Source organism: Peromyscus leucopus, chromosome 8a (genome assembly GCF_004664715.2).
Source record: "Peromyscus leucopus breed LL Stock chromosome 8a, UCI_PerLeu_2.1, whole genome shotgun sequence".
NCBI lineage: Eukaryota > Metazoa > Chordata > Mammalia > Rodentia > Cricetidae > Peromyscus > Peromyscus leucopus.
The window spans coordinates 7,126,630-7,140,999 of NC_051085.1; positions in this window are offsets into that span (position 1 = coordinate 7,126,630).

Consider the following 14,370-nt stretch of genomic DNA (forward strand, 5'->3'; position numbering starts at 1 on the left):
CTTCCTGCTGCCTGCTGACCGGGATGTGGAACTCTCAGCTCCTTCTCCAGCACCGTGTCTGCCTGCACGCTGCCATGCTTCCCTCCATGATGATAGTGGACTAAAGCGGTGAACTGTAAGCCAGCCCGCAATTAAATACTTGGCTTTATCAGAGTTGCTGAGGTCATGGCGTCTCTTCACAGCAATAGAAACCCTGACTAAGACTGTTGAATTGTTCTTTCCCTATTATTGCCGAGTAGTTCTTCATTGTAAGAATATATAATCAGAACTGGTGTGTGGTGCACACCTTTAATCCTAGCACTTGGGAAGCAGAGGCAGGAAGACCTCCGTGAGTTTGAGGCCAGCAAGTTCCAGGCTAGTCAGGGCTACTCAGAGAGAGACCCTGTCACAAAAAGAAGAAAAGGGAGGAGATGGAGGAAGAGAAGGAGGATGAGGAGGAGAAGATGACATAGAGAATACATAGTTACCCCCATAGTTCCTTGTGGGATTGGTTCCAGTATAACACACACACACACACACACACACACACACACACACACACACACACACACACACGAATACCGAAACCCAAAGATGTTCAAGTCATATTAGATGGCATAGTATTTGCATTAAACCCACGAACACTCGCCCATATACCTGAAGTCATCTCTATAGTACTTATAATACTTAAAACATTGTAAATACTATGCAGTTGCTATATTATACTGTTAGAAAATAATGACAAGAAAAAAGTCTGGATATATTCAGTGTAGATACATTTTTCTCTAATTTAAAAACTTATTTTTGATTGTGTCTGTAAGGCTATGTCCATGCAAATGCGGGTGCCCTCAGAGGCCAGAAGAGGGTGTTAGATTCTGCTGGAGCTGGAATCATAGGTGGCTATGAGCTGCCAGATGTGACTATTGGGAGCCAAACTCAGGTTCTCTGCAAGAGCAGCAAGTACTCTTCTCACTTCCAAGCATGCCTCCAATTCTTCCCAAGTTCCTCTCTCTTCCAGGAAGTTCCATCCGTCCCTCCTGCCTAGCTATTGGTGGTTCAGCTCTTTATTAAACCAATCAGAAAGTGCCTTAGGCAGAGACACATCTTCACAGTGTACAAAAAGATTATCCCACAACAGGATATTGGGAGCCAAACTCAGGTCCTCCGTGAGAGCAGCAAGTGCTCTTAACTGATGAGCCATCTCTACAGCCCCTCTTAAATGTTTTCGATGTTGATTGATTGAACCCACGGATGCAGAACCCATGGAAATAGAGGGTTGACGATGCTACAATTATTCATTCTCCGGGTGCTAGATATTGAATTACTTCCAGCTTTTGACTCTTGTGGAAAAGGTTGCTATGTGCAATGTGTGTGTGTGTGTGTGTGTGTGTGTTAGTCTTATTCTGGATATAAGTTTTTATTATTCCTGGACAAATCTCTAGGAACAGAATTGCTACATAGTTAGATGAATTGTATTAGACAAAGTCTGTGATGGTTAATCATTACTATCAACCTGACTAAGTTTAGAATTACTTAGGAGGTGAAGACACACCTCTAGGTGTGTCTGTGAGGGCATTTCCAGAGAGTTAACTATGAAAGAGGACCCACCCTGTATGTGGGGGGCACCATCCCCTCTGCCGGAAGCCTGGACGAAATGAAGGAGGGAAGAAAGCCAGCAAAACGCCCCATTCGGCTCCATGTGGAGCACTGTGCTGTGAGCAGTTCTGTCCTGCCCTGCCCTAATGGACTGAACTCTTTGAAGCTGCGACAAGACAACCCTTTCTTTTACAGTATTCTTTGTCAGGTGTTCTTGTCAGAGTGACAAGAAGGGACCAATGTGCTATCAAACCATTCCCCAAAGTGGTCACACGGCTTACAACCCAGTGTTTACCTTCAACATTATACACCATCATGTGATGAATCAAGTTACTCCACATCCTTACAAAATGAAGCTGTATCTTTGGAATCTTAGCTATTCTGGTGGATGTATATACCTAGGATACCCCCCACTGCATTTTCAATCTGCAGACTAAAAATTACATAGATGATCCATTTATGTAAAGTTTCTAAAACTGGAAGATAACTGAAGTTAAAAATAAAAACAGAGGTTGCCTCTGTGTGAGCAACAAATAGGAAGAAACACGAGGGAACTTTCTGGAGAAATGGAGTTCTATTTTGCAGTGGGTACGGGTTACATGGGAGTATTCATTTGTCAAATTTGCATTAAGATTCATACATCTTCATGAGTAGAAATTTTAGCTAAAAGAACAGGAAAATGTATAATAATTGTGTGGGAGTGTGTAGATATAGATCAGACAAGAAGGGAGGATATTGGCAATTGTTAGAGCTGGGGGTCGGGCCAGGTGCCTCATTACACTCTTCTGTTCACTTTGTATCACTGAGAATTTTCTATAGTAAAAGCTTTTAAACTGTAATTGCCAATCCATAATTCCCTTTGACTACAACAAGACTCACAGAACATTATCTAATATCTTTTATTGGCTGGAGGTTAAAAAACGAGAAATTAAGCGGCTCGTGCCATGAATCTGGCTCCATAGCCTCTCCTCGGTTCTTGGATAATTTTCATTTGGAAGTGTTCAGAAATGAAAGAGGTCAATACTGTAATGTGGGCTCAGTCTTGAGTCTTGTAACTCGTGATTCTTCAGAAAATAAATCAAAGGATTTTTTAACTTGAAAATTCATGAGCAGTTAGTGTTAGCAAATTGTATGAGAATAATTTGATATCCAAAAACATTATATTGCCTGATTTTAAAACAAACTTATCTGCACATTTAGAAAAGAGATATGTTATTTTTCTGTGTTTTACCGTAATTTAAAGCATAAGTAAGTGCTGGAGAGGAGGCTGTCTGGTTAAGAGCATGTTTTGCTCCTGCAGAGGACCCGAGTTCAGTTCCCAGTTCCTGTGTCTCATGTCTCACAGCGGCTTCAACTCCAGCCCCAGCAGAAACTGATGCTTTGGTTTCTACAGACACCTGCAATCACATGTACATACCCACACCTCCCATGTACTCACATACTCTCCCACCTACCCACCCCCACCTCCCCACATACCCCCACCTCCCCACCCTCCACATACCCACACCCCCCCACATACCCACACCCCCCACCCCCCACATACCCACACCCCCTATCTACCCCACCCCCACCTACCCACACCCCTCACATACCCACACCCCCCACATACCCACATCCCACCTACCCACACCCCCCACCATACCCATACCCCCCACCTACCCAAACCCCCCACCTACCCACCCCCATCTACCCACACCCTCCACATACCTATACCCCCCCACATACTCATACCTCCCACATACCCCCCACCTACCCACCCCATCTACCCATACTCCCCACATACCCATACTCCCCACATGCCAACACCCCCTCACATACCCACACCCCACATATCCACACCCCACATATCCACACCCCACATATCCACACCCCCTACATACCCACACATCCCACATACCCATACCCCCCATATACCCATGCCCCTCACATACCCATACCCCTGACACACACACACACACACACACACACCACACACACACACACACACACACACACACAAATAAAAAAAAAAAAAGAAAATTTTAAAGCTTTAAAAACTATATAAATGAAATAAACTCCCCAGTGAAGGAATGAAGCATATTCTTCCACATCCTCAATATTTATTTCCCTTGCCCTTGCATGTCACATTACAGCCATTATTGTAGTTCCTGGAAATAAAACACTTTGAAAACTTATTTCAAATGATTGTCCCCAAGTTCCTAGTAAGCAACAGTCCAGGCACCAACATTCCCTCCCGTCCATAAAGACAAGTTTCATGAATAGATGTTTCATCTGTAAACTTCTCAGAGTTTAATACAAACAGTTTGTTTTGTTTGTTGATTTTTTTTTTTTGAGACAGTTTTTTTCTCTGTGTATCCCTGGCTGTCCTGGAACTCACTCTGTAGACCAGGCTGGCCTCGAACTCAGAGATTTGCTTGCCTCTGCCTCCCGGGTGCTGGGACTAAGGATGTGGCCACCACGCCTGGCCACACAGCTTGTTTTACATCAGCCTTTTAATTCCATAATTCAGACACCTCGATTTCAGTGGAAGGGGCTGGCAAGGAGAAACAGGATGGCCGGGCGGTGGTGGCGCATGTCTTTAATCCCAGCACCGGGGAGGCAGAGGCAAGCAAATCTCTGAGTTCGAAGACAGCCTGGTCTCCAAAGTGAGTTCCAGGAAAGGCGCAAAGCTACACAGAGAAACCCTGTCTCGAAAAACCAAAAGGAAAAAGAAGAAGAAGAAGAAACAGGATGCATTTAATGTCCTTTAAAAAATCACTTCAGTGTAAATGAGCGGAGCTGACCCTCAGAGAAGAGGCGGAGTCTCAGGAGCGAGTCTTCACAAGGTTCTAACTGCGGTTTTCCTCAGGGCTGGGAGCCTCTATCCTGCCCTGGCTCAGGCTGGACTCCTGTAGCAGCGTTTGGAAATCTCTGGTTCCTAAGAACATGGAGGCTTTAGAACAGAGCAGAGATGCCGCAGGGCAGCTTCTGACACTGGACACCTGAGGGAACTCGGTGGGCCGGTCGGGTATTCTGCACATCGAAATGTTCTGGAATGAATAGGCACCGCTGCTTGCTTCCGTGAGGGTGCAGGGGTGCTGTGATTTGAACCCAAGGCTTCATGTCTGCTAAACAAGTGACCCCTCTCACCCGTTTTCTCTCCTTGAGGCCCAGAGTTGGAAATGTAGTCTTAAGAGACTGACTGAACTTAGATCTTTCTAAAAATGTGTATTTATTTATTACACACACACACACACACACACACACACACACACACACCATGGCTTTTTATGTGGAGGTCAGAGGACGACTTCCAAGAGTCAGTTCTCACCTTCTATTGTGTGTGTGGGTCCTGGAAACGGGACTCGGGTTGTCAGGTTGGGCAGCAAGCGCCTTTATCTGGTGAGCCCTCTCGCTGGCCCTGACCTGTCTGCTCCAGGGGGTCAAGAAGTATCTGCCAGCACCCGCAGCTGTCAGGGAAAGGATGTGATGTTCCCGCCTGTGGCACTCACTGGAGGAAATAAGCAGCTAATATGGAGGGACTTCTGTGAGGAACGGCTGCTCGGGGGTGTTCTGCCTGTGGCCCCAACCCCCCCCCATTTTATTTTCACCTATAATGAAGGTCATTCTCCTCTGGCCCAAGGAGATGCCCTGCTTTCTGTGTTTTTTTTTGGGGGGTTTTTTTTTTTTTTTTTGTTTTTCGAGACAGGGTTTCTCTGTGTAGCTTTGTGCCTTTTCCTGGAACTCACTTGGTAGCCCAGGCTGGCCTCGAACTCACAGAGATCTGCCTGGCTCTGCCTCCCGAGTGCTGGGACTAAAGGCGTGCGCCACCACCGCCCAGCTTTCTGTTTTTAACACAATTTTTGTTGCAGTACTGGACCCAGCGTGAGCAAGACAGTGTGCTTTGGGCTGCAGGTGACGGAAAACTTGAACTCAGAAATGCATTAGTTCACATAAATAATGCCTAGGTGGGATGGATACAAGGTGGCTGATTGAGTGGCCAAGTAATGTCATCCATTATCCAGACCAGCCAGATGTGGTGGCACACGCCTTTAATCCCAATGCTTTGGAAGCAGAGGCAAGTGGATCTCTGGGAGTTTGCAGCCAGCCTGGTCTACATACTGTGTTCCAGGATAGGCAGGATTATGTAGAGCGACCTTGTGTCAAAAAGAATAATCCCAGGTCAGTTTCATCTTTCTGCTCTGCCTTTGTATCCTAGCCAGTCGATAGTGGCCCAGCTCCAGGCTTCAAGTCCCCACATATCACCATCAAAGAGCAGAGTAAAGGGGTTATTGTATCTTTATGTCTCTTTTTCATAACTAAGGAGCTTTTCCAGGAAATCCCTCAGTGATGTGTCTGCATGACTCACTGGTCACAACTGGGCTTCATGCTTCTTTCATGAGTTACCATCCAGGAAAAGGGAATTTCCAGAGTGGATTTAATCAAGACCGCTAGGAATAAAGCCAGGCTCCCTAAAATCTCATGGCCACAAACGGTAAATTGGACACAGTTGGGCGAGGTTTCGTTGGCAAATAATTGACGTTTGTCGTACTTGTGGTTCTCTGTATTTGAGGACATGTTCTGAGTCTTGCTCTCATCAAAGATGAAAACAAGCCTCAGAGCCTTCCAAGTCAATGGATAGTGTTAGCTAGACTTCACCAGCCCGACACCAAACCCAGCTGGAGCGAGGCCTTGGGGCCCAGGCCGAAGACACTCTGGTGAACATGGAAATCACTGCACAGGTCAGCCACTGCCCAGGTCAGCCGGAGAGGCGTGCTGACCAGTGCGCAGGGTCTAGGCTGTGAGCAGCAATGCGCTCACATCCCCTCCAGTGCAGTTCGGGTGCAATTCCAGTTTAGGCAGTCACTGAGCCCATTTTCCAGCCTTCGAGGGGATTCAGAGCCTCCTGGCCCGAGCAAATCTCCCCCCAGCTTCCGCTAACCCTGGCGGGTTCTTTCGTTCATAACTATGAGTTCTGCAAGGCGAAGTGAAGTCATGTAGGCAAAACATTGTGTCTCCGACTGTAGAGGACTAGATGTGTGACATAACAAAATGCCAAGGGTGCGTGTTCTCCACGGTACACCGCAGTGTACCCCTGACAGAGGACAGACCATGATAACTCCCCGACGTTGTTCCCTGGGGCCAAATTCAGTTTCCTTTCCCGTGGTGGCTCAAGCACCCTTTCTCTGGAAGCCTACCTCCCTGCCCCTCTCTCCCCAAGCATTTCCACTGAATACCTAGGCATCCAAAGAGCCTACACCCCATGACAGCTGTATTTAATAGCATCCTGTTGTTAGATGGACCATGAGATGTAGACCTGGTAATTTAATATGGGAGGAGGAGAGGGAATCCCGGACCAATGTGGTTAAACCTAAATTTAAAAGTTTTCAAAATGAAATGCTGAATGCTCTGGAGTCTGTCTCCTCTTACAGGTAACCAAAAGGGAATGTCCCTTCCCTGTAATTTACCCCACAGTTTGTGAAACAGGAAACATGGCAACGTTACTGGTACTTTAAAGAATGGAGGAAAAACTTCATTTCTGACTACGCCCCTTCTGCCTCAACCAAGCTACTGCTGGGTACCCTCGAACACTGTATTATTTCCGGGTCTCAGTCCATAAAGTGGATAGAATACACCACGCTTAAGGCACCTCCCTCGCCAGCTATGCGGGAGGCCTCGGGCTTACAAACATTCTACATGCGTGCTGTACTTCACAGGCACACACCGGCCTGCTTTTAGACCCCGGGCTCGTGACTCCTAGGACAGTACCTCAGGTGGGATCACTGAGGAGATGCCAGCTGACCCCTCCTGCAGCCAGCAGTGGGTCATGTTTGAAATACTGTCTTTAGCAGAAGGAACGTGGGTCATTTTGTCGGGTTTAGACAGTGAGGCTTTCCTGCGGTTCCAGTTGGGAAGCTCTCTTACGGTGGTACTGTAAGTGTTGGCCCGGTGTTTCCTGTTCTTCAGAGCTGGCTGGCGCCAGGCCAACAGGGTAAGAGTGAACACATCTCATGGAGATGTGCACGTTATCGGGGATGTTCCAGAAAGCACCGTGTGCCTTTCTCTGGGGACTGTGTTTAGACAGAATTAACCCCTTTAGAGGGTTAATATACTCGGTTGTCCTAGTTATACGATCAGAAGGCCTGAGCGTGGGGATTTCTTCCTTCATCTGAAAACTGCCCAACACTTCATTTCAAATCTTAGGATTGCTGCATAATGAAAATGTCCACCAAATTTGTGGAAGTAAATGAGAACTGTCTTCTTGACATTTGCAAATTTTGAAATAGATGACTCTTACAGAAGCATGTCAGCTTTTATGACTTCCCTGGTTTTTAAGTAGATAATTCCTCATTTTTTCCTGTAATTTCTCCGCCAAAAATGTAATCACTAACTTTAAAAAATAGCCATTCAAAGACTATTTATGTTTGGCAAATGTAGCTTAATTTTCAGTGCCGGTTTAGAGTCTCTCACAGAGGGCTGGGGACCTGGAGACAGAATGTGCCTTTTTTTGAGCTGCATTTTGAAAAGGAAACTTAATCGTAGCTCTTGCTCTCCCAGGCTGTGCCTGGTGGGAGAGGACAGGCACAAAGTCACAGAAATAGTCTGGGGCTCCAGGCAGGCATCATGAAGATTCTGAGAGCATGGCCTCGTCTTCCCCTAGCCTGGCAAGCAGCCTCTCGGACTACCACGTGAACCCAAGAGGCCATTTAATGTGTTCCCACCAGATACCCATCTCTGTGGCGCCCTCTGGTGGCCTCAGCCCCCACTGCTGCTGCCTCAGCAACATTTGACCTTGCTGCTATCAGGAGTCATCCATCTTTCTCTTACACCATGGTCCCGGGGTCTGCTGAAGCTGCTCCAGCTGGGGGGGGTGGGGTGGGCTTGTTTCCTAAGCACACGGCAACCACATGCAGCCACTCTAGAGTGGATTCCACACTGAGAACCCGAGGGCCTCCTCTCCTGAAAGTCACTCTGGTTCTCTGGACCCTACATCGTTTAGGTGCCCACAGTATATCATTGCCTCAAAAAATACTTCTCCCTTTTTCAACAGTTCAGACTAGATAGACCCAAACCAAAGAATGAACGTTATCTGTTACACCACATATAAAGAGGGAACTCAAAATAGATCAACGGCTTACAGGTAAGAGCTAATAAATGTAACTTTTAGAAGAAAACAGGAGAAAAGCCTTTTGACATGGATGGAATAGAGTCTTGGATCTGGCGTCAAAATTATAAGCAATACATAGGAGCAGGGATAAATTAGACCCCAATGAAGTTAAGAAGCTGTAACATCAAAGGACATTATCAAGAAAGTGAAAATAAAAATGGAATAGGAGACTCCGAAAATTACACATATGATGCTGTGTGACTTTCCCTGGGGAGGTGTGAACAACTGTCTGTTCCCTCCAGGTGGGGCACCCAAGGACTACTAAGGAAACCACTCCCCCCAAGGCAGTACATCACCCGCAAGTCTCCTATAGCACCCAGCAACATAGGTAACCTGCATCCGGAGCCCAAGCCCAACTTATCGGCAGTACCTCCAAAGAGCTTCCTCTGCAGAGCTATTGTTCACTGTTCACATCACCGTGGAGGGACTGTGTGTGAGTCTCACAGCTTTCTGACCTCTTGTAACTCACAAGCGTTGGAGGTCTTAGACCTGTCCCTTCCTTCCTTTCTCCAGGAGGGGATGTTTCAATGGAGGAGATAGTTCTACAATACGTAGAAAGGGTCTAATGCCTACACTATGTAAAAAAATTTGATTTCTTAATAACGAAGGCAGACAACTAAAATTTAAAATACCAAAGCACTTGGATTCACATTTCTCCAAAGAAGACCTGTACACCGGCATGCACAAGAGGGATGCTCAATATCACTGCTCACAATGGAAATGCAAACCAAAACCACCTTCACACTCACTGGGATGGTTATCATCAAAACCAGGAAATAGGAAGTACTGTGCAAAACATGGAGAAGTTGGCACATTCATACCTTGCTGGTAAGAATGTAAAATGTGTGGGATGGTGGCAGCGCACCTTTAATCTCAGCACTCGGGAGGCAGAGGCAAGTGAATCTCTTGAGTTTGAGGCCAGCCTGGTCTGCAGAGTGAATTTCAGGACAGCCAGGGCTACATAGAGAGACCTTGTCTTGAAAAGCAAACACACAAACAAAAAAGAACGTAAAATGTGAGCTACTTTGGAGAAGGGCTAGATGGCTCCTAGAAACGCTGAGTACCGGGCTGGCAGGCTGGCATGGCGGATGAAGGTGCTTGCCACCAACCCGGGAAACATGAATTTGATTTCCATCACCCCGTGACAGAGGGGGAGAACGGACTCCTGCAATCTGTCCTCAGATCTTCACATGCCCACTGTGGCACACGGGCGTCCCATGCACATATATGCATAAATGTAATTGTAATGTAATGCGGAGAATGGTCAGGGGTAGTGAGACATACGGGTAACCAGTACTTAGAAGCTGGAGGCAGGAAAGCTACAAGATAAAGACCAGCCTGGGCTACACAGAGCGACCCTATCTCAAAGCAAAGGAACAGCAAGATAGGAAATTCTCTTAATATCTTCTCTGTTTATGGGTCGTAAGACCCCCATTTCAGGAGAGGTCGGCTTACATTCTCAATGAAGATGTGAAGGACTGAGAAGAACGAGCCCAGGCAGGCCCTGCAGTTTCCACCCCGCCCTAACGCATTAGGCCACACCCCTTTGGTTCAATCGCTTTCCAGTCACCCGTGTTTCAAAGCCAGATTCTGTTTCAGAAAGAAAAAAAAAAAATGGGGTTGAGGGGTAAAAGTGATGGCATCTTTAAGACCGGAGGCTTCTCGGCTGCGGCTTCCTGGCCAGCAGCCCAGCTCCAGGGTTCAGTATCAAGGGAATAAAACAAGAGAATGACAGACCAGTGTGCCCGATGTCCTCTGACCTCCACGTGTGTCTGAGTGCAGCTGCGCACACCTGGGCGGTGAGAGGCTCGGTGCTCAGTCGGACAAGGCTGTGTGAGGCTCCGGGCAGACGCAGTCAGGTGCACGCAGGCTCAGGAGAACCCCCTCCGGCCGAGGGGCGCACAGTAGACATGCCAGAGGGAAAGCCCCCACCGGAGGGCAGGGAGGAGCTTGAGAGATGGTAACAGTGGAAGGTGGGAACCAGCTTCTTCCTGAGCACACGTGCCCTGTGGAGGCCGTGGTTATTGCCATGCCAGGAATAACCGTAGAGACGGAGCCGGCAAAGGGAGATGGTGCTGCCCACAGAGTCCTTCCTCCTTCCCCTTGGTGAAAGGCTTCTTAGTTTGTTTGCTGTTTTTTTGGGATAGCCTCCTATTTTATAAGGAGTGTGACCTCAAACTGACCCTGCTGTCTGTGCCTCCCAAATGCTGGGATTACAGATGTGCACCGCCACACCCAGTTTGGTGCGAGTCCTGAGAACATGGCCTAAGTTTCTGGGAAGGTCCTCCAACAGGGCACCATCCCGTTCAGCCCCTTTTCTATTGCTGGCCATGACCTCAGTCAGGGTGGACCTGCAGCGGCTGCTGTCTGGAACTGCTGTAAGAAACCAGCTGGTCTAAGATGCAATCAGGCTCCCTAAGAGCATAAGCCACTTAGCTTGAAGCCTGGCAAGCTTTTAAATTGGATGCTGGCTGAATTGAGAGGTGGCATGTGACGGGATGGACAAAGGGTCCAGCAGGAACCTGGCCCTGCCACTTAATTAGAGGTTGGGGAGAGGAGGCTCTGTGGCTGGGGGCGGGGAGCTGCAGCCCATGAACAGAGCAGGGCAGGACCCCGAATGAGTTGGGGGGCTTCATTCCTACACCAACTGCAATTTACCAAGAGATCCCTTCTGGAGTTTGAATTTGAGTTTTTTTTTAAATCAAAACAAAAGCAGAGACAACTTTCTGTTCCCTTCCATGCCCTAATGGAAAGTGACAGAACCACTATTCATTTTGGTAACCTCTAGTGTGTGTGTGTGTGTGTGTGTGTGTGTGTGTGTGTGTGTGTGTGTTGCCTAGAAAGCATCATCTCCCGGAATGACTCGACATGCTGCAGTTCGCTTTCCCTCTGCAGTTCGGCCCAGACTCTCGGCTTTCGCGTCTCAGAAAGCAATTGTTTTCTTCACACCACACCGTGAGCAGGCGTCCCGTCATGTCCTGTGATGCTGTGGCTGTGTTTGCATGACAACTTCGCAGGCAGGGGCCTCGCAGAGACGGCAGGGGAAGTGAGCCGGGCTGATTTTAAACTTTGCATTCTGAGATCGCTGCAGACTCGCGTGCAGTGAGGAATAATAGACGGGGGGGTCCCTGCCGTTTGTCTAGTTCCCTGGTGGTGAAAGCCTACAGAGCCCCGATGCACTCTCCCAGCCAGCGTACGGATCCATCACGAGAGCTGGGCTTTCTCTGTTTCACACGCATTGAGTGTGTGTTTAGTTCTGCGGGGCGGGAGCTGTTTTGAACTCTGCTGAAGAAAACGTCCTCTACGAATCACAGCGCTGATGAAGAGGCTTTGCTATTTGGTGTCTTCTGGTACGTAATATGGTGCCCTAATTGGTTAACACCTTTTATTCAAATAATATAAAATATTGCATGGCTCTTACACCACTGAAGATATGTTTAGTAGCTTTAAGTCTCAGAGATCTTGCAACCAGATGCGGAGACCCAGCCAAGCTGATCTGGGATCGACTGAGATTGTCTAGACCTCCAGCTAGACTACAATGTCAAGGGATTACAATGAAATCAAATCTTCCCTTTCTTGAGTTAATGCTCCTTCTTGCCACGTGGTTGAGACATTCTTGGGTGTGCTGGTTTGCTTTTCTGTCGCTGTGCTAAACACTCGGAGGAGGTGAGGGTTTATCTGGCTCGTGCATCTGGTAACACTCCACGGGCCAGGGAAGTCAGGGCAGGGACTCCAGCGGGAACTGAAGCCGAGACCGGGGAGGAGCGCTGTTTACTGCCCTGCTTTCTCCTGCAACCCAGGACCACCTGCCCAGGGTGGGCACGGCCCACAGCGGGCTGTGCTCTCCCACATGGATCAGCACTCAAGAAAACGTCCCACAGATACACCAACAAGCTAATCTGATCAAGGCCATTTTCAGTTGAGGTTCCCTCTCAACTCTTGGTCATTTGGTAGGGTTGCAGGAAGGAACTTACCCCAACTAGCCTGTAGGAGAGGGGGGCAGAGCAGTGTTATCCACATCTGGTTCCCTCTTAACTCTTGGTTGTTTCAATTTGACAGATGCTAGGACACCGGGCTAGTGTGATTCAAAGATACATAAGTAGTTTGTTTTAAAAAAACAAAAAACAAAAAACAAAAAACAACGTGAGCGTGCCAAGTAGAGGCAAAGTAAGTGTCTTCGGTAACCCCTAGATTGTGGGTCCCAGACTACTTAGGGAGTTCCTTCTAGGGGTAACGTATGACTGTCTTCATCCAAGAGTACTGATGGGCGCGTCTCCTCTGCGGCCTCAAGCTCAGGGGCTGCAGCTTCCTCTGTACTGTCCGGTGCCAGGAGGTGGTTCCCAGCGGTCATTCTGCACACTGGTGCCATGTGCACAGCGCTGAGCCGCTATGTTTTCCGGGAGAGGATCCAGCCAGGCTCACTTCTGAACTTACCATCTGGCTCCCACATCTGAGCCACCTCCAAATCTTATAGCCTTCAACCCTGTCTCCAACTTACAACGCCCTCCAGTCAGATTCCAGCGCCCAGCCACACTGTGCAGGGCATTTAGTTCAACCTCCAGATCTCACAGTAGCTGCAAGCTGTGATGAGCCCTTCCTAGGGCGTAAGCTTGGGAGCTGCATCTGAATCCAGGTCTCCTGCCTTCCTGCTCAGGACTCTTTCCACTGACTGGACCTGGTACTTCCGCCGTCAACTCAGCTCTGGACCCTTGCCCAGCCTCATCCAGCCTCCAAGACACTTCATCTCCCTCTGCTTCTCCTTCCAACCTAGCCCAGTGGCTTATCCTTCCAGGTTACATACCTTCGGCTGTTTCCAGACCCCCTCACCCTCGACGATTTCTGTTCTCAAGATAGAGGAGACCACAAAGAGCAGATGTGGGGTGGCTCAACCATGAGCTTGTGCAGTGGGGAAGAGGAGGTAGGACCAGATGTGGATAACACTGCTCTTCCCCCGTCTCCTACAGGCTAGTTGGGGTAAGCTCCTTCCTGCAACCCTACCAAATGACCAATGATAAGCCAACATCCTGAGTTTCCTGCGTGTGGGACCACCCCAAACCATGGCACAGTGCTGGGGAGATGCAGGGAGGGGTCAGGGAATGGCAGTGGCCTCCTCTGGGCGAACTCCGTGCCCCTAGGAACATAGCCCCCCTAAGCCAGGCCTGAAGCCCGGCTCTGCTACTTTTACCGCATGTGTGGCCAACAAATGAAGAAACTAAGTCTGTTTCCGGGCATGTGAACTGACTAATAGTAGTTTAGGGTTGAAAAAATTACTGATTGAAAGTAAGCAAAGGTCTTACCATTGTGGCCTATTGCATACAGGTCCCCAAGAAATGTTTGTCATTATAAAAAGATGGAAATGCAGTCCGCCATGCTGACTGTGGAGACAAGGAGTCAGAGATTTGATTGGGTCAAAGGCCAACACTGAGCACTCTTGGGAAAGGTGTGGAGAGCTGGCCCCGGGGTGGTCTTGGAGCGGGAGGGCAGAGGCAAGAGACTGCTGGGGTAGGCTGTCAAGGACTGCACCACACCTTAAAACGGGGTTTTCATCCCCAAATTCCACACACCTCAGTCCCTCTCGGTCCCTCTGCTCTGGAACAAGGGTTCTCTCAACAGCTCCGCTTTAAAAGGCTCAGGAGCCCAGGCTCTCC